Source organism: Rhamphochromis sp. 'chilingali' (assembly GCF_963969265.1).
Source record: "Rhamphochromis sp. 'chilingali' genome assembly, chromosome: 5".
NCBI lineage: Eukaryota > Metazoa > Chordata > Actinopteri > Cichliformes > Cichlidae > Rhamphochromis > Rhamphochromis sp. 'chilingali'.
In genome coordinates, this window is record NC_137932.1 from 4,225,011 (window position 1) to 4,246,311 (window position 21,301).

Sequence of the window (21,301 nt, forward strand, 5' to 3'; positions counted from 1 at the left end):
GTCTTGTGCAGTGCAAATATGCTTAAAGTGATTTAAGTGATGAAGTGAAAACAATGTCCAGAATGTCCAGTGTGTGTGTAAGAACCATATGTGTGGGTCAGTACTGTGTGGTGGTGTGATTGAGAGACCGTATCGCCTGCGGGAAGAAGCTCCTCCTCAGTCTCTCTGTGTTGGTCTTCAGGGAGCGGAATCGCTTTCCTGACCTCAGCAGAGAGAACAGTCTGTTGTTGGGATGGCTGAGGTCCTTCACGATCTTCCTGGCCTTGGTCCAGCACCGCCTGCTGTAGATTGAGTGCAGGTCAGGGAGCTTGGAGCGGATGGTGCGCTCAGCTGACCGCACAACCCTCTGTAGAGCTCGTCTGTCCTGCATGGTGCTGTTCCCGAACCAGGTTGAGATGTTTCCCGTCAGGATGCTCTCTATGGTGCACGAGTAAAAGTTCCTGAGCACCTTGGAGGGCAGTTGGAAGTCTCTCAAGCGTCTGAGGTGGTAGAGACGCTGTCGGGCCTTTTTCACCACGGTGTTGATGTGACAGGACCATGACAGGTCCTGCGTGATGTGAACTCCGAGGTATTTGAAGCTGTCCAGTCTCTCCACTGGGCACTCGTTGATGACGGGGGTCCGGTAGTTCCTCTCCTGCTTAGTGCTGAAGTCCACTATCAGCTCCTTTGTCTTACTGACGTTTAGAAGGAGGTTGTTCCTCTGGCACCAGTTCTCCAGATTCCTAATCTCCTTCAGGTAGGCCGTCTCGTTGTTATCGGAGATCAGGCCCACCACGACGGTGTCGTCAGCAAACTTGATGATGGTGGTGGAGCTGGTAGTGGCCACACAGTTATATGTGTACAGAGTACAGCAGGGGGCTCAGAACACACCCCTGGGGGGTTCCAGTGCTGAGAGTGGTGGAGGCTGAGACATGTCCGCCCATCCTTACTGCCTGTGGTCTGCCAGTTAGGAAGTTGGAGATCCACTGACACATAGATGAGCTGAGTCCCAGATGCTCCAGCTTGGTGGTGAGTGTGGAGGGAATTATGGTATTAATTATATGGTATTATGGTATAAACTCTTCTTTAACCTGTTTTGTTTTATTCCTGAGTTTTGTTATTACTTCCTATCCTACCACTCTGACGCACCCTGTTGTGTTAAAGCACTGTGTGGTTTGATAAAGTTAATTATGGTATGACTGTAGGCTGCTTTATTGATCAGCGGTGTCATCATCTCTGAAATTTTCCAAGACATCTAAGTAAGAAGTATCATTCTCTAAGGCTGTGGGCAAGTCACACAGAGACCTCTGGCGTGACATGGCGTTTTAGCATGTACACATTCTGACATCCACCCGATCTCGATGCCTGTTGCTGTAATGCTAACAATTTCTCCTTCCTTGAATCACTTTGGGTCCAAATTTTCAGATAAAGTTACTTATTCAGCCATTTTTACTGTTCCCACCACATCAAATTTAAAAACAGCTGTTCACTTTTTAATTAATGCTAATATCTTAATGTATCTATAGTGTAAAATCTATACTATTAAATGAAATATTAGCATCGCTGAAGGCTAGATTCTAACTACATTGCTGGTTTGAACTGAACTGTGCATAACGACATTGAGCCCACATGGTAACATAGAAAAAGAAGTATTTTCAAGTAAGGATATGAATATCTTTGGGAAGGTTGTTTGTTATTTATTTATTCTTGACCTCGGGACATTCAGAAAATAATGTAAGAATAATGTAAACCCAAGGTCTGGATACTGGCTACAGCATCTCAGTGTCTTCAGTGAATGGAGTCACAGAGCCAAGGGAAAGATTTATTTTTTAAATCTCATTTTCATGGTAAATATATTTTTCCTGTTACATTTATTAAAAGGAAAAAATTACGTCGTCTTTGCTGCTTGAAACATACCAGCGTTTAACAGAGAGAGAGAGCCTAAAACGAGTGCAAAACATACATTTTCTTTGAATCCATTAATGACGACGAGAGATTTCCTGCTCAGTCTAAAGTCAAGGTTAGCCCTTTTCGAGAGCACAAAACTGGAACTTCATGTTCAGCTTAATCAAGGTGACCACCGTGATTTATTAGTATTCACTGACAAGAAGGAGTCAATGCACACGCCTCACAGCAATTTACTGCACTCCTCAACAGGAGAGATGTAACTTTCTTTCTCATTAGCCGCTGCAGACACTCTTCCACTCTTTTATTTACCTCCACCCCTCAACCTTCCTCCACAATAGCACAGAGGATGGGCTGCCAGATGATAGCACCTTTGTCTGAGCGGCTCTGCGTGGCTACCGGAGGGACCCGTTTTCCTCCTCGCAGAAGCTTGTCATCTATCATTACTTGAGGCGGCCTTGAGAATGATTCTGGCAGACAGCTCAAGCTTACCGTCTGGGGGCCCAACATAAACAGCACACTGCTGGGCAAACAAGGGTGATGATGACCATTATTTCCCAAGATATGTGGTTTAAAAAGCAAACAAACAAACAAAACTTTATTGAGTTTTGTTGGCAGGCAGTGCGACATTTCTGATCATTAGAATTCGGTATTTTCTTTTTCCTTTTCACATGTTGCTGTGTGGATTTAGGGCACATCCACACAAAGAATGTCTGGAGCAGATAAAACACTCTAGATCTCTAACTCTTTTTGGTTGAAATTTGAACAGCAGCATTCAGAAACAAATAACCACACCATGGCCCCATGAAAATGCAACTCAGCGTGCTACTCTGAGCTGAATGTGGTGCAGTTTGTTTGGCGTAAAACAGTCGTACCAACTAATGGAAAAATCCCCAAACCGCTCTGAGCTTTATGGGCACATGGAGACAGATGGTAACACCTTATAGCCAGCGGGTAACCACTAGCTGTAAGATATTCCCATAGACACTTTCAATTAGTGGGTAGATGGGTTAAATGCAGGGTATCAAATAGTGGCCTTCAAAGGTTTAAAGACCATTCTTGTAATATCACCGAAAGCAAAAGATTACTGTTGGATTACTGATTAGTAATCCAACAATTAGTTTGGACTGGAGTATAAATACAACATAATAAGGCAAAGGTGACTATGGCTGTTCTAGACGACCAACACTATCACAATGGCCTGGTGTTTAATTCAAATAAAAGATTTTACTATTTAAATACATAGAGGGTGGACATATTAATAAAAATAACTCAATCTTTGACCAGTTGGGGGTAGGGCTGTGCGATATGACCAAAATCTCATATCCCAATATAAGAATTCTATCGTCCGATAATGATATAAATCACAAAAATTTAACATTTTCTGTAAATTCTGTGAATCTCGGGCAGCTCGACTTGCGTGAAGTGTTTCCAGCTGGGCGTCGTGGACCTGGAGTCGAGTGTTTTAACCGATGCATGAAACGATACATTTTTAGACATAAGTTGTAACAGCCGCCGTTTTCTTTGTGAGTATTTATTACACGGCGTGCTGCGGGGAAAAGCCTGTTCTAAGGTTTGAGTCTAAGGTTTATTTTTTAGCACCTGACGGCTCTTTTTTAATTCTCATCCATAAATAATCTGCATCTTTCATGTGATTCAGTTTATTTTGAAAAGTCTCAACAGGATCTTGAGCTTTATTGTGAAAGGCTTATGTGGAACATAAACAAGCGGACACGCGATGATGTTACCGTCGTTGTTGCCAACGACAACGCATAAAAACAGGCGCTTGTCCGTCCGTAGTGTGGTTATATTAAATATAAGAGAAAGAGAGAACTTTAAGACATTAATATAGCCACTACAGTGACCATCAAAACGATGAAAAAATATTGCCGTAAAGAGTTTATTTTGCGACACCACGAAACAAACAATAGCGTAAAATGAAACTATAGATGTTTTTATATCGTCATCCGATATATATCGTTATATCGAACAGCCCTAGTTGGGGGTATTTTGTTGGCATGGTTGGGTGCATTTGTCCATTTAGAAAGGATACAAAGGCTTTCTGAGTGAACACCATTCCTGTCCTGAGTGGAATGATCTCTTATGGCATCAAGGGTTTAGTGACTGAGTTTTTTTATAGTGACAAAATTCTAGAAATTTTGAAATTAAATGAATTTCCCCTTTTGCCTTTTAAAAAAAAAACAACTATTGTAGTCGTTTAAAGGAACTCCTAAGGTATTCGTTTATTTTATTTTTTTTAAGTATTAGAAGGTATTAAGAGTTTCTTAAAAAGAGGAAAGAAAATGCAGAAAGGTCAAAAGTAATGAGCTGCTTAGCCATGAAGCTCCCAGCATGCAGTTTTTGTGCTGATGCTAATGCTAGAGGAGGTTTTAAGCCCTGTGGTTACTGAGTCAGGAGAACACTGGTGACTTTCACCAACTAAACACCTCAGCACTCAGTGACCCCACTAAGTAACTTTACATGATCTTTGCAATAATAACTCCTACTGCTGATCAAGTAATATTTAGGAGACAAACTGACTTGGCAACAGTGGCCTCGTATTTAGTGCGCTCTGTAGAATGACTGAGTCTTTTCAAATGTTTGGAAGGGCAGACAGCATGGCCACCTGGGACTGGGACCAGAAACACCAAGGCGAATTTAGATGAAAAGGGGCGGTCCAATTCTTTTGTCCATGGAGTGTAGTCTTGAAATGACTGAAACAAGTCAATAAAATCCTGCAGTGCAGCGTTTGCTGATTTCTTCACGTCATCCCCAAACTAATGCAATTATAACTTGTAAAAAAGAAGCGATCACAAAAAAAGCAACTTTATAAATGCTAACAGTGCATCAGTGATGATCTCTGGATCTGGATCTCTTGCCACCTTCGAGCAGCACAATGATCACACAAACAAATAACAGGCCTTTCACACTCTCAAACCGTGACGCAGTTCATTTCATCACAAGGACTGAGGACAGCTGAGACATTTCTCGCCTATTAATATCAAGTAAATTGAGAAGTGCAAGTGTAAATTGGCGTTATAGGTTGCCAATTTCGTCGGCTACTGTAAAATACGACTTAAATTTATTCAAGTGAAGTTTTCATTACATGAAGCAGTATTCATAATGAATCCATACACTGACAGAAGCTAATTTCTAAAGGATTAAGCATATCAATCTCACTGTCACCGAGTCCCTTCTTTGCTCAGATTTCTCTGACAAAGCTATAACTCCTTGCCAGAATTTTTTAGGCCGCGTTAGCAGCTCCAAGAATGCCTGATAATATCTCAACCCACTCAAATCTCAACACTTGAACACTTTAAGAAAACCTTTCCCGAACAGCACTTGTATTTTCAATCTGCTGCATTAGACTGACCAAAATGTAAACACTCTACTCCACACCTGGCCCACTGTGAGCTGTGGCAGAGCATTTCTGTTACTTAATAACTAAGCAAAGAAATTCTTGATGCACAAAAGCCCAATGTTACGCTCAACTGGTAATTACCAACTCGTACACTACTTGAACCAAAAAGTGGTAAACACCGGTGGTTAAAAATTCCAGCTGTGTTATTAGACTTCAGCACATGATGGACTGCAGGGAACGGCCTATAGCACCGAACTAAATTTAACCTCAGACTACAACACACAAGTTGCAACTGTGATCAAAGGGGAGGCATTTAAAATGCATTGAGGAGTACAGATGATTTGCCAAATCTAAAAGCAGGATGATTGTGGGCCACCTTCCACAAACCCAACACCATCGAGTGATTTTACACCTGGAGCACCCCAGTGAGATATGAACCCAGCAAAGAGCACACGTAATGAGCACCGTTCATTAGTGATGCACTGACCCAAGACAGGACATACACATAATCACACACACACACACACACACATGAAACCCCGCCTCGATGCCTGTGGCGCCCATGCCTGGTCACCTCGCTCCGGGATCAAAGCCAGTATGTCGTTCTAATCAGTCCTCACAGTGGGCAACCCCATTAATTCAATTCTATTTCATCAGCGGTGAGCAGACCACCGGAGGGGTCTGCACATTCCTGGGGTCCCGCGGTCCAGGAGTAATCCTATCTCTTAATGACCCGAGATCAGACTCTAGCCCAAGTAATTGCTTCGAGACCAACTTTGTTTTGCTTGCTGACATAACTGCGAGATCATCGCGGGAAAGAAACAAAGACAGACACAACTCATTTTATGGACACGGCAGGGAAGTCAAGCAGAATTAATGACACCATATATCAAGTAATTCCAGACAATCAACCCCCCGCCAAACCAGGCCAACACTACACGTTATGCACAGTAAGCTGTATCAAACAATCAAGGTTTTGTCAGCTCGCATTAGAGCATAATCAGATTAGATTTTTATAGCCCTTCTCCTCTACAGCAATATCGTTAGTAAAATTTGTGAAATTAAAATGGCTCCAAAGAGTTTCCATGGAAAAAAACAAAACAATAAAAAGACATGGCAGAATATGACTGACTCATGTTTTATTGTGCTTTTGTATTATGCCGTGTGGCTTGTCGGTGGCATAATAAGATGTTTATTGGGACTTAAGATAATGAGCTTTTCCTATCTTACCGTACCTTTGGTCTCTTGTGGATGGGGATGCTCATCACAGACAAATTAGATCTTTTGAGTATTGCTGTCTACACCTGCAGAAACAATAACAGTTGGTAAATGGGAAGGCTTTGAGAAAAAAAAAAGCACTGCTATAAACGTGGTCCTAATACTCTGGTGTTCTCAAAAATGAATAAGAAACAGGTTTCCATTCACTCAAAGAGTATGAAAGTGAGGACAGATCTACACACAGACGTACTATTAATGGCTCTACAACAGTCCCGAGAGAATATCGGAGGTCAACAATAGACAATTGGCAGTGGGAGACAGCCAAACTAAACATATATGGCTGGAAAGCTCCTTGGGATTAGTAGCAAACAAATGTCTGAGTGAAAATGTGAGAAAAAAAAAACCTTCCAATAATACACAAAAGTGAAAGCTCTGCTCTTTTTGAGATGACGACAAAGGAGTTTTTGCATGGGACGTGACACTTCAAAGGGCCTCATTGTCGCACGTAACAACAGAGCTGGTGTTGGTAAAAACAGCGATCATCTGACTCCTCGACGGTGGCAGCCTTTGGAAGTCACCACGTCTCCTTCTTTGTTTGTGTCTGTCTGTTTATGAAAGAGTACGTGCTTCTGTTTGGAATCTATGCACAATGACATTTTTTTGCTGAAAACAAGTGAGGGGGGGGGGGGAAGGAAAAAAAAAACTTGGTAGACATCTTTTTATCGTTTTGATCACCGCAAATAAAAGAAATAAAGATCAATTTGGCAAACAAAGAGGCTTTAAACAAAACAATCTATGGTGTCGGGATTTTGTTGTCTTTTTGAAAAAAAATTTCATGACCCTTTTGCACGGCAGCGTACAATTAAAAAATAAAAAGAGTATAATCACATTTTTGTGGATTCTCTAATATCTGAAGACGGGGCTTCAACAAGCAGATATCCACCGCAGGTCACGCAGGAGCCTTTTCCACAAAATGTTAGGTGAATTAGCTGATGCCCCTGCAGCACACAATAGGAGATGACGCAATCCCACTACCACATTTACTCAGTTACGGTTTAGATAAGGGTCTTGCCTTAGTACAGGTAGAGCACAGGAAGACGGTTTCCTAACTGCGTACTGGACATCACACAGGCTTCGTACAGACTAGAAAACTGGCAGATTAAAGGATGTCTGATCCGACTGCGCTAGATATTGTCAAAAGCACTACTGTCATGTAATATATATAGTATATACGTATACATACATTTCTCAGAGCAGCCTACATAAACCACTATGCAATACAGCCACACTGAACTTTAAGAGCTGCCAAAAAACCCTCTTGTTCTACTTTCACAAAGAGCATTGCCTTTTCTTTTTACCGACACACCAAACATGCACTGACATCGTAGATGACGCAGTGTGAGAAAGAACAAAAAGTTAAATTAGGCTCCCTTCATCGGAACAAAAAAACACTTCTGTTTACACATTTCTGCAAGTCCACATAAAACTCCAATACAAACGAAAACGCGCTGTATTTAAGCAAAACACTGTTGGTGCCCTTTTATCGCTGTGATTGTTAGACAACCGATAATCACAGCATTTGTGTACACATTTTTGATGTGAAGCTACATCTCTCTTTTCCTTTACTGTCCCTCTGTGAGCTATGCCACAAACATTTTCTTCTCCTTCAAAATAATACACCGATATAGGTATATTAGTTCCCAGGATGGGCAAAGCAGACGGGGAAACGTTTTCAAAAAGGGAAATGTTATTGAATGCTCATTTATCCTGTTTCGCTGACACTTCCACCGAGTCACGCGCATCACGTCAGACTTTCTGCAGGGCTGGATCTTGAGTACATTTTGTCTTTTTTTAAAGATGAAACACAGTGAATGAAAGCTTATTTCTTTATTCTTGGGGTGAAGGGAAGGAAAAAAAGTCTGATTGCATTTGTGATGTTGTGCAGGAATGGAAAGGGCTACCTTGCCAAATCGTTCTCGAGAGGATGATAAAAGACAACAACTCGCTGGGTTTTAAACATTTTTTTCCACCATCAATTTATGGGGCTAAAATACATCTGCTGTTGCAGAGTCTAAAAAAAATAAATAAAATTTGTGACATATGGCTGTTTATGTAACAGTGCCAAAATAATCCAGAGTGAAATCTCATTAAAAGTTAGAACACAACCAAGTGTGCATATATAAGAAGTATATTTTAAGAAAGTCATAATGAATATGCACCCGAATATGATGTGTTTTGGTGCCACCACCCATTTTCTTTATGGAACGTAAGATTAGAATTTTAACGACATAAACAGTCAATAACTTCCAGGCAATATTGTATATATTGAGTTTGATGTGACAAAAATTACCAATACTTATTATCCGAACCAAGCGCATTGGCACTGGTGTGTAAACGAAAACCTTGAATTTCTTTCTCGTATTTTTTTTTTTTAAAAACAAAATGAGTTGAACCCCCGTAGGAGAAATGTTTACTTTGGCATGAAATTAGAGATGTTTTCCATTAACTCCACACAAAGGAACATCATTAACCATCTCATTGACTTCTCCCTATAGATTTATATTTGCTCTCTTCCTCTAATTGTCTACGCATTTGTGATGAAATTCGAATACTTGCAGTCCAAAGGCCACTCCTGAATGACATTTAACATACTTAATAACCTTAAAAATGAAAAATATCACTGGGATAAAAAGGTGAAGCGGTACAACTTTCAGTCACTCGCTGCCTTACTCAAATGATGTACAGAAAAAGTTCTACCGTGTCCGTTATTGTAAACTTGTCAGAATGAACCCCAGTTATAAATCATCTACGTAATTATCAATTGATTGAAGCAGCTAACTGTGAAAACCACATGGAAGTATAATACATCAATTTTAATGACATTTCTTAATCAGAACGCTGAGCAATCAGCAGAGACCAATTAAGGCCTGAGAGATAGAGACCCGCCATTAATAATCACACTTGGCTGCCATCACATTGGCTCCATTCTCAAAAGGGTGTTTGAGCAGTTTTGAAGTGGACTATTCATTTCAGGGTAAAAGGTATTGCCGCAAGACTCGAGAGCTGCAGCAGGAACAGGAAAGCAAAGTAAAAAGAGTACGGCAAAAAACTGCAAATGCCGAGCAGCTTCACGTTATGGCCACGCCGTCAAATGACTGGTGTGACTACAGTTAAAAAAAATTCTCTCATAAAAATCAAAGGGCTTCTTTTCCAAGTGGCAATGAATTCTTGTCCACAGAGGAGGGAATGGATAGGCCTATCTTGCAAACGCACAGAGCAATGACAGATATCTTTACAATGCCACCTTCAGCTGCAGCCTTATTAACGTTATGGTCAGTTTTATTGCGGACAAAGTCTGTTCATCTTTGAATGCAAAAACAGCCAAGCTGCAACGCATAAAACGTACCAGGGGCACAGAGACCAAGCAGCAACACTGCCCTTTATGTCTTTCCAAGCAGGAGTTTTCTTCTCTCTGATTTTCACTTTGCATTTGCTTGGCTGCTGATATGAGTGGCAATTGCCTGACTTTTAAGTCTACTCCAATGAACTGTGTCCATGTAAAGAGAGGTTAAACAGCCAGGGTTGCATCTGAGCGAAGGCAGTTGTATAACCAAAGTCACTGTCATTGGCGTTTCCTTTTTAAGCTTTATGCACTAAAATCTTTCTCACGCACAAAGTCTTGAATGATCAGGGCCCATCATATCATAAAGATGTCACACTACCATATTATCCTAATAACAAACTTCCCTCTCAGACTGCAGGCTTAGTCTAAAGCATTTAAAAGTAAAATGGGAGGCAGACCCTTCAGCTATCAGGCCCCTGTCCTGTGGAACAAGCTCCCAGTTTGGTTTTGGGAGACAGACACCCTGTCCAGTTTTAACTCTTCGATAAAGCTTATAGTTAAGGCTTGATTAGGTGACCTGAACTTTGCCTTAGTTATGGTGCTGTAGGCTCAAACTGCTACAGCAGCAGTCCCCAACCTTTTTTGCGTCACAGACTGGTTTATGTCCGACAATATTTTCACAGACCGGCCTTTAAGGTGTCCCGGATAAATACAACAAAATAAAACCAGAACCAGAACAGTACCAAAAAAGAAGATTTATTCATAACACACGGGGAAAGACCCAAGGAAACCAAGTTAACGATAAAAACGATTTAAAAAACTGATAAAAATGCAGAAAAACACAAATTTCACCTCTGTGCTACACGACTTCAAGTGAGGCACTGAGCGCTTCTGTTCACTCCCCGTGTGTTTATATGCCACCAACATATCATTACATTTTTGTCTTCTTACTGTTGATTTAGACTTATGCAGTGAATCTTTGCAGAGTGTGCGACATAACCTACGTAGGTGGTTGAAATCGTTGCCAGCACTCATACTTTTGTGTAGCGTTTTATGTATTAATTACATTGTGGTCGTGTTTTATATGCGGTGCCAGACACGACACAAACAAATAAAATGCTGGTACATTTTTCCCATCCTGCGCCCCTGCTCTTTGTTGTGGTCATTTTCTTTTTGTTTTCCTTTTTTTTGGAGGGGGGAGGCAAACATATTTGTCCCTTCAGATTTTCCACTTCTTTGTAAATTCCCTCACGTCCATTCTGACGGTTTCAGCGACCTCCCTCCAGGAATTCGCTGCCATCTGAGTCCTTATATTGGAGCAATGATTATCATTCCTTATTGAGGCAATGATTGTTATTCTCACTGATAAATTAAAAAGCCGTGGTGAAAAAGTAGTCGGAACACACAGGAGTCATCAACAGTGCTGAACAGGCCAGTTACAATAGCTGTGGGCTGCATTAAGACATGTAGATATGATTTCTAGGGACGTTCATGTCATGTTACGGCATAAAGTTTCAGAGGGGTTTGCGGTTACAATGTACCTATGATGTAGATTTAAAACAAAGTATAAAGTATACCCTACGAGTCTGCGTCTCTCTTTTCTCTTTCTCCTTGACTCTCAACCGATCACGGCGGATAGCCACCAATCCCTGAGCCTGGTACTAACAGTGGTTTTTTTCCTATTATAAGGGAGTTTTTCCTTCCCACTGTTGCCAAGTGCTTGCTCGTTGGTTGTCAGGCTTTTATCCAAATATACTAAATTCATTACCTTATGGCATAAAGTGCTTTGAGGCGACTGTTGTTGTGATTTGGCGCCCTATAAATAAACCTGAACTCAATTGAAAATTGAATAGAATATGAGCTAATGTCAATAGTCCAATTTTGATAATGTGGTGACCCACTTACACAGAGTTTAAATGAATAAAAACAGCCCCTTTTCCTTTTTAATTTGTTGCTGGCTGTCATACGGTAATTACTAAATACAATTAATGACCCTGGTCATTGTGCTGCAGGTATTTATACAGAGAAAATCTACTGCCAACGTGAATTAATCAACAGTGGAGTGCATGCATCGCAGCATTAGGATGGCTGGGATGGTGCCAATATTTTATAAGCTGCTGTGGCCCTTGAAAGAATACATCCGAACTAATGCAAACAGGTTGTAAATAGGATAATATTACAGATCCACATCACACCACCTGTAAACACGTGATTTATGTACCCTCTTAACTCAAAAAGCCACCTTTTAACTCGCGCAGTTGGAGTATGCAAATCAGACATGGCTGTAAGTCACTGTTATGTATACTACAATTAATTGTGAACGATTTACATAATTAGTGCTCACTGCAGATAAATGATTCAGAGGCTTCCCCTCAAACAGATCCCTTCAAAATAAATGCATGGTGAAGGACGAAGTAGGAGTGGCATCCCCAGATTCAGGTAAGAAGATTACTGGGCAAACCCCGCTTTTAGTATATTTTCTTGTTAATACCAAGACAAATGGCAATTTTAAAAAAGAAAAGAAAAAAAATCCACCCTGAGGCACACAGCACATAGACTATACACTGCAGTTACAATGTGGCACCACTGAAATGACAGTGGCAAAGCTCAAATGGTTTTATTGTAAATTCCCATGGTTCTGAGACAAAAAGCAAGTGAAATGAGTTCAAGTGACTTCAGTGACCGGTGAAATTTGTTTTCCTCTTGAAGTAATTTGAAGTCTGGTTTGCCTCAAGCAGACAGAGTTAGTTTGAGTCTGACATTCCACCTCAAAACCTCTTCCAACAGGCCTCTCTTTAAGCTTGGCTTCTCCTCAAGGCAGATTCAATTATTCAATTTCAAATAAATGATTACATAATGTGTCCGTGTCCTTTTAAGGCCCGGTGCACTTCCCAAACAATGTCTGCTTTAGTCTCCTTTTTTTAACAACTTGGACATAGCTTGAATAGGTTTTGTATTACATTATAGATGATGTTTATTCCAAAGCAGAGATAAGATAGTGAAGTGCACCTTATTAAAATGAGTAAGGTTTATAAAAGGGATGCCTGGGGAGCTGTGGCCGTCAGCTGCGGTGCAGAAATATTCCTGTAGACAGGCTTAATGGGGGCCTGCATAAACAGGAGGAAAAATAGCAGTGGTTCTGTTGGTTGTGATGGTCTACAAGATAAAAAAAAAAAAAAAAAAAAAAGATTTTCCATGCCTACCTCTTTCACAGCCCGCTCCCTCCCTTGATGGTGCAAACCTACGGCATCATCGCATAGGGCTAACAGGCTTAACCTGCCCCCTGCGGAGCCACTCACCACACAGCCGCCTCCCCGAGTGCAGCGGCCCTGAGATGTAGCCTCACAGGCTTGAGTCCAAACCAAATCCTCACCCCGTGTCCCCAAACATGTCAAGTGAATTTAAACACTCTATGTGGGTATTAGCATTAATGGAATGGTCTTCAGTTTTCCTAACAATGCTTTCTCTTTTTTTTTTTTGGCAGGAGGACCAAATACTTTCAATGCCACATTGAACAAATGCAATCGGAGCTAAAGTTACTGGTAAATTTAGAATTTAAGTGCAGCCCTTGGCCCTGGTGTTATGGCCTAATGGCTCACAGCCTTTTGTGTAGGGTGGTTCAGATTCCTGGAAAGCATAGCTGTTTGACAACAAAACACTCATGCCACGTACTACATATTACAGCCACAGCAACACTATGACAACTTAACACTTTTAAAGTCAGCAGATTAAAGACCTAAAATCATTACACTAACAGAAATCTTACTGTTAGGTGTTAATATTGAAATATGTGAAAAAAAATAAAAATAAAACTGAAACATAAATGTATATTAAAGAACCTATTCAGTTAAACAGTACCAAAATTCCTAACTTTCATAATCAACAACATAAATACAACAACAGAAACTAAGCTTTGAAAGTGATCTATTAAATCAAATCTCCATGGATGCAGGAGGTTCAGAGCTTAGTGCATTTTGAGACCATTTGAGTCTCTGAAAAGGGAAACTGCAGGCTTTTTAGAAATATGATACCAGCATCACTAGCCCTTGAGCGACTGTGTTCAAGAGGGCAGCTGAAGAGACTGCTTTTCATAGTTCACTGATCTCTAAAGAGCTTGGGAAGCACAGCATTTGCTCATGGCCTTATGCCCCGTGTGTTAGCAAGTATTTTATGCTTTGTAATGGCCAGTTATGCTAAATATTCAGCGGCATATTTAAACACAGACATCACTGTCCCAGAAAACCAATAAGGAAAGTTTAAAGGCTCCCTTAAAAGCTGCGGGAGAATAATTCAGTACTATCGGCAAAGAAAAAACTTAATGTGGTAAGTATCTGATCCATCTTCATCTTTGTCCTTGAAAGGCATCTCCCCTGTCAGTATTTAGAATAGGATTTTAGTTTTCCCTGAGATGGTATTCAGATTTACAGCAAAAATGTTTTTAAAATGTGCGTTAAAAAGACGTTACAGCTACTTTTTTTTTTTTTTTTTTTTTTTTTAATAACAAGTGTTACTTTTAAAACAACTAATGGAAAAAACCAAAATGCTTTGTGTTGGAAGGAAAACGAGGCCTTTTGGTCATCCTGTCACTGAAAACGCCTTTATCATGTTGATATCAAAGCAGGACACGGTAAACCAAATCAAGACAGATCAAGCATTCTCTCCACGCTTGCTGTCAAGCTTGAATACACTAACAAACATGGCCAACACAAGCTGAAACCCATCTTGATCAATGAGAGACTTAATATTTGTTAAAGCACTGAGTTAAAGCAAGCTTGCATATGAGCCACAGAGTCATTAGCATACAGTGGAGCCCAGGTGGAGCTTGAATACGGCTGTTATCACGAACCGGGTGTAAATGATCTAAGGCTCTGCTGATACATGGCCTTAACATTGGTCTTGGGTGGTACAACTACAGGTGGACTGCTCCTGAAGGGACTCGGTTAATGCCCCATGGCTCAGACCACATTTGGAGGTGGTCTAGATGGGGATACCTCCCCAATCTTTAAACAGTCTTTAGACAAACGTGTCCTTGGACACATTAAAAGATGGCCTGCTCTAACTAACCTGCTCCTTTTCCAGCAACAAACAGCAAAACAGTTGGTGGAGTACACGTGGCAGACTCTTTCCTGCAAAAAAGCATTTCTGGATCCATCGAACAATTTTTAACCAGAACCAAATGCAAATCATCAAAAATATATTCTTCTTCAATTTTTTAAACCAAGCATTCTAAACTTAATCACACAACTAACAAAACTACATATGTTTCTGTCAAATGAGGCGAGAGATTCATTGTCTTAATTATATGCAGACTGACCGTGTTAATGCAGCCAGTCAACCTTGAAAGCCCAATTCCACAATTCGCAATAGCCTGTCAGAGTGGGTCTAGATTTGCTTGACATAATAATGGGTAACGGGTCCAGTACCAAACTGAGCTAGGTAGGCAGGACTTTAATATTTAATGTAATAATATAATAATGCAGGACTCTTATTATTTTTATAAATGTGGAAGTAAAATCTGTTATAAAGTCGTCACCCCAGATGTTTGTGATGAAGCATGCCAGGTATGATGAGGACTAAATTCTTGCTCCGTGCTGCTTTTAACTGCAGCTCCCGTTGTTTCAGCATGACTGCTTGAAAAGAAAATCTAAAAAAACTTGCTAAGCAAACTGACCTTGAGGTCAAGTTCAACCTGTACAGAGATTCCATGCTTGCAATTTGCTAGCAGCACAAGACCCAAAAAAATTAACCTAAGAAAAAGGAAATAAATGCACTAAGAGTACAAAAAGCTACCCGAGTACCATCTAAGTGGCTATGGCAATTTAATACAGTGCTTCCTTAGTGAATTGAAATAACGGTTCAATTAACACAAAAACAGAAGCAAAAAAAAGGAGCAATATTATGAAAACTGCTGGGTACACCGTGTTCAAAGGAGCCACTAGCATCAAAGGGTTAGCATGAAATGTATACATAATGTACTGCAAGCTTTCTTGCTGAAGGAAGTCTTTACAGTAAATACAGTAAGCAGTAGCATGCAATAGATTTATGTTTGTATTGACAGAGGAGAGACATTAATATTGTTTTCTAACTTACGACAAGAAAAGAAACCACTAAAAATATTTCCTGTAATAAATGATTTCTTTAACGAACAAAACCCATAATTATTTTTTTATTATTATTTTAAAAAATAATATCACATTTCAGAAACATAAAAAATATATATATTTATGAAATGCAGAGTGCATCAAAAAGAATAATTCAATTTCAAAGTGCTTTAGGTCAAGCCATTCACCCGTAACAATCGAAGCACATACTGTTAGAAAGAACGGATTCGTGACTTTCATGTGGTTGCTGGAAGGTGGCATAACAGCAGTGGCTACAGTGACCACAGACAAGTTTGACTATTGTATGGACATATGCAAGTGTCCGGAGAGGTATGCCTTGAGCAATAGTTAAGTTTTGTATGTAAAAGTTTATATTCAGCCATGTACTTTAAATTTTACTGCAATTTTCCTTTTCTTTTCTAAAAAAAAATAAAAATAAAAAAAAGTATTTTGAAATTGGATTAAAAAAATTTTTTAATACCCTGTCTGTGTGTGCTTAAAAAAAACAACAACAATATATAATCAAAATTTTATAAATTTAATAACGACAGTTGTGTCACATTAATTCAGTAAAAGATTTGTTAACAAGAAAATAAAAAGATTTTGAAGCTGCAGATATTATTGCTAAATTCAACTCACTGTCACCTGATTGTGTAACAGGCTACAAGAATCTGATTTCACATTTCAAAATCTCACATTTCAGATCCCAGTGTGTGGATACTGTTGTTTGAATATACTGGTGTTTCTAAAGGGGTGCACGTGTAACCCCCCCCCCAAAAAAAAGAATAAATAAATAAATAAATAAAAAATTATTCACATACTCAAAGCAGCCTCTATGAACACGCAGAGAGAGCACAGTATAAATCTGCTAGAGCAATGTGATTACAGAAGAAAGGATACCCTCTTTAACCTTGGAGAAAATAGAGTTCATTGTGTGCCAAAGAGACAAAAACATGCACAACTGCTTTTCATTCTCATTTTGATTGGGGGCGGGCTGGTCCAGATTGGCCTTCTAATATCCACTGCTCCAACAGAATCAGCGTAATTGCCGGCTACTTTAATATTTTGCTTTGGTGAGCAGATAAACAGAGGCATTACATGTACATTAGTTTAAAAAAAAAGAAAAGAAAAAGAAAAAAAGGAGACACTGGAAATTACTTCGTCTTACCCAAACTGCTGCCGAATAGCTATATTTATCTGACTGCTGTTACATGAAAATAACTCAGAGCTTGGCTTTCTGCGGTTATATTTATTGGCAAGTTTGCCACAGCTTCTGCTTCCTCGACTCCTTGAAATACACGGTTGATCACCGGAGGCAAAACCAAGTGCATCACAACTTCATCCAAGTACAAGAAAACACTGTACAGCATTTGATCCTTTCTACCTCCTTAGCCTGCATTTAGATCACACATCCCACACCGGTCAAATTATACATGCTTACCCCGTGTTCTCCTTCTTGGAAAACGTGGTGGAAAAAAAATTATAATAAATGGCCTTGAGCTGCAGTTTTGTAATTTGCTGACCATAACAACAGGAGTCGTTTTTCGCTTTGCCTTTGCTAATAGGATAAATGCCTCTGGGTAATTTCTAAATGAATTCCTCCGGCCAAAGCGGTTCCCTAGACCAACCTAAATCACATTTGATATAGAAGGATTATCCCTGATTGAGTTTATTGCAAAGAAGCTTGTGACAAACTGAAGAGACGACAATACTTCCACAGAGGTAAAGCTTGCCTGACAATAAGGCTCTGTAGCTTAACACACGCTACAGAGTGTGTTAACACCTCTCCATGTAATGCTGCTGTGTGATCATCCACCTGCGGTGACTGGTTATCCTAAATGTGCAGAGCAAGAGTTCTCCCTCGAATGCAGCACGTGAGGCGAGAAGACCCCCGCTAAACACAGCAGCTCTCAGGCAAATGCATTGTCTTACCTTATCCAGTCCAGAGCTCCCCGTCTCTTCAGAGAGGACTAGCACTAAAGCCTCTTAATCCCTGCCTTGATTTGTGATAGCCTGCTAGGTTTTCAAATGTCATCAGCAGGGAAGTGTGTCCTGCTCCTGCCCCACATGCTCAGCCCATTAATACAATAACAAATGTTGGATGCATCGTCAGAATAGCAACGCACACGCAGTCATGTTGGGTGGCCGTAGGCTACATCTATTTATATACAGTAAGTCAGGCTCGTAAACAGGGATCAGCACCGGGGGGGACCATCCAGGAGGATCGACAAGTGTGCTGTTGAATGTGAGAGTTCACAATAAATCATGCTAAATATGGACTGCAGGCAAAATGTGATAATTCTGCGATCCATGCTTTCGCCTCTACAGTGCCTTCACACTTGCACAGGACAACATCTCCTGCCCGGTCAGAAGGTGCATTTGTAAAACAGCATGGACTCGATGATCATCGGGAACTTTCTGCAAAACACAGTGTCCTTCACAGCCAGTGCTCCACTTCACTTCACAGCACTGCACTGTAACAACACATGGGACTTGTCATGAGCAACGCTTAGCTGTTTGAAGGATGAGTCTTGCCTAGTGCAGGCTACAATTTTACACGCATCTGTGGAATATAATAACAGGATTTTATTTATTTATTTATTTTTCCTCAAATCCACTCCAGAGCCACAATAAATCTTTCCGTTACAATCTGTGCAGTAGTGGGATTTGTGCAGCTGTAAATTCAGAAGATGCACAACTGGGGTAAGTGACATTGAAATTTATTTCTTCTGCCAGGTCGTTTGCACATGATTAAAGGCTTCTAGGCAGTTTGTCAGAACATGACCAGCTGATTACACCTGAATTATTTTGGTATATACCAAAATAATTCAGTAATATGTGTGCATATTTGATAGCGTTGCTATAGTGACCAACTGTAAGTCCTAAATTGTTTGACATTGACGCAGACCACTCCTTTAAATTCCCAAACCTCGATCTGAGTCGTGAAGTTAGTTTTATTCGCCCTCCTCTTAACGGGAGCGCTTGCGCACAACGTGAGCGCCGTACACACCATTTGGTAGGCTATGGTCCTCAGCTAAGGGCTGGCAGTGAAACTGATGATCCCCCTCATTCATTCATGATAGGACGAGTGAACTCCTGCCTTAACACAAAAGCGTGTAAAAAAAAAAAATTGAAGCAAAGGCGAGAGTCAGCGCGGTGTTTCTTCGCACCTCCGCTGACCGAGCGCTTACCTCCACCGGCCGCTCGCTGCTCCTGTCCCCCGGCGTTTGTCCTTGTTTCGCTCCGGCGCTGATTATGTATGAATGCTGTCTTTATCCCGCAAAGACCGCTGTTGCATTTTACAGCAAAAGGAGCAGCACAGTGCAGTGGCAGCGGCTGTGGGCCGGTCTGTAAGTGGCCTGCCTGCGCTCGGCTCTGCACGTCACCAAGTGGAGTAGACAGGACTTGGCAGACGGGCTTTCTGCGCTCTCTGCGCGGCGGCGGATCTGAGATGTAAGCGACTGCTTGGACGGACTGGCACACCGTGTGGCCACTTTACTCCCGATGCTGCTCCTCCCCTTTCACTTTGTTTCTCTCACACAAGCCCTACAGCGCCTCCCACCCGCCACTGTGTGCCATCGCACGTACCTGCAGAGAGCTGTGCTTGCACTCCAGCATCAGTGGAGCTGTCCTCGCAGGAGGTTCCTTGGATCATTATCAGCCATGAAGAGAGTTCCAAAGGTTCAATCGTATTCTTCTTCTATTACTTAGACAAGCAAGAAAACAAACTAATAATTGTATTATTCACTTAAAAAAAAGAAAAGAAAAAAAAACAGTGTTTGGGTGGTTACAGCTGAAATATTCCCAAACAATCTTCCCAAATAAGTCCAAATTACAGATGATAGGTGCACTAATGCTGGTTGTTCTTCCTTCCCAAAACCGCTGTAGCTTTCCCCGTCCTACCTGGTGCTTAAATGCTGGTAATTACATTCACTTAGCGTCCCGGTTGTAAATCAGCCCCTGATTAGATGGCTAGAATGAAAATCAACAGGGCCCTCTCCAGCTTGATCCAAATTGCCTAAAATCAATGTCCTTTTTGCTTCCCTAACCACTTTTCCATGAGCACAATCAGCAATGTCACGCGATCAAGCAAAGGTGGGAAGAAATAATTACAGAAAGTCAAGAAAAGACAGCCCCGGCCTCTCACTGAGGACATTTTGATGCACCGCGGCAGGAAAAACACAGGTGTGGACGATAAATGAATTCCTATTCGGCAGATTTATTTGTTTTGATAGTTCAGCTTTATCTCGGCCCCTTCTGGGGACCGGCTACTTGTGGGGCAATTAACTCAGACAGAAACCTTCTTATCCACTGAGAACCTTTTAATTCTGGCCATATCTTTACAGCCTTCTAAAACTTTCAATTTGTCGCCCAACGTGATTATTTGTTCTTACCTGATGGATTATCTCCCTGTTAGTGGCACATGGCGCAGAATCCATTACAGTCTTTTTGGCTCGCTCTCACCAAGCTCCTCTTTCCTGCCTCGACTGCACTGTACAAATGCTTTCACTTACTTTGCTTGATTAGTTCTCCTCTCAAGACCACGTGGGCGTGTACGGTCTCTTTAGATTGACAACTCTATCATTTTCATATCAAGGCAGTTCAGTGTGATGTTTGGTGACATCTGATTTTTTTTCCTGATGTAACTCATCTTCAGCTAGAGCAGGGGTCTAATCAGCCCCAAGTGAAAACACCTGCACCCTTTACAGGACCTAAAAGTATCTTATAAAGAGTATCTATGCAGGAGAGTTAACATGCTGGAGCAGGAAAACCCAGATATGGAAAGGAAACATGGCTGAATTTAGTTGCTTTGTTTTCAGGGTCAGCGCCACTGAATCTTCCTACCACTAACCGCTGTTACAGGCTCTTATACGCTGGAATAATGTCCCTTAAAATAAGAATTATGGCTGTTTATGGTTATAATACAGCACAACAAATGTTTTCCTTTATGATTTTGTATCAGAGTCTTGTAATTATTTGTTATATATTATCAGTTTTGGATGTTTTGTAGCAAAAGAAAAACAACAAAAAAGAAGCTGAAAAGTATTAAAATATAGGGTTTTTTCAAGTGTTTATCAGCTATATGAATCAAAAGTGAGTGTTATATATAGCAGTTGAAAAGCATATCCATAGTATTTACAAACTACTTATCATAGTGTTTGATATTTAATCAGTAATAATGCATCATTTACTGTAACCCCCTACTGGAGCACAGTTCTTACTGTTATTCAGTATTATTATTATTATTATTATTATTATTATATATATATTATATATATTATATATTATATTATATATTATATTATTATTATTATTATTATTATTATTATACTCTTATACAGTTATTACTCTTACTTAATGATTAAGTTTGTTGACATCATCTTATTCCCAGCA

The 21,301-nt window shown here is 40.5% G+C and overlaps 1 protein-coding gene across 4 annotated transcripts in view; it reads right to left on the reverse strand.

Annotated features, from left to right (window-relative positions):
- klhl29 (kelch like family member 29) overlaps window positions 1-19,396 on the reverse strand; it is a 256,161-nt gene extending 236,765 nt beyond the window's left edge. For 2 of the 4 annotated variants that reach the window (XM_080882503.1, XM_080882502.1), the window contains exons 1-2: window positions 19,099-19,396; window positions 6,481-6,549 (exon numbers count right to left, since the gene is read on the reverse strand). The gene's annotated coding sequence lies outside the window, so the exon portion shown is untranslated. The remainder of the gene's footprint in view (window positions 1-6,480; window positions 6,550-19,098) is intronic. The other 2 variants (XM_080882500.1, XM_080882501.1) reach the window with 1 other exon arrangement.
- Window positions 19,397-21,301: the final 1,905 nt, after the last annotated feature.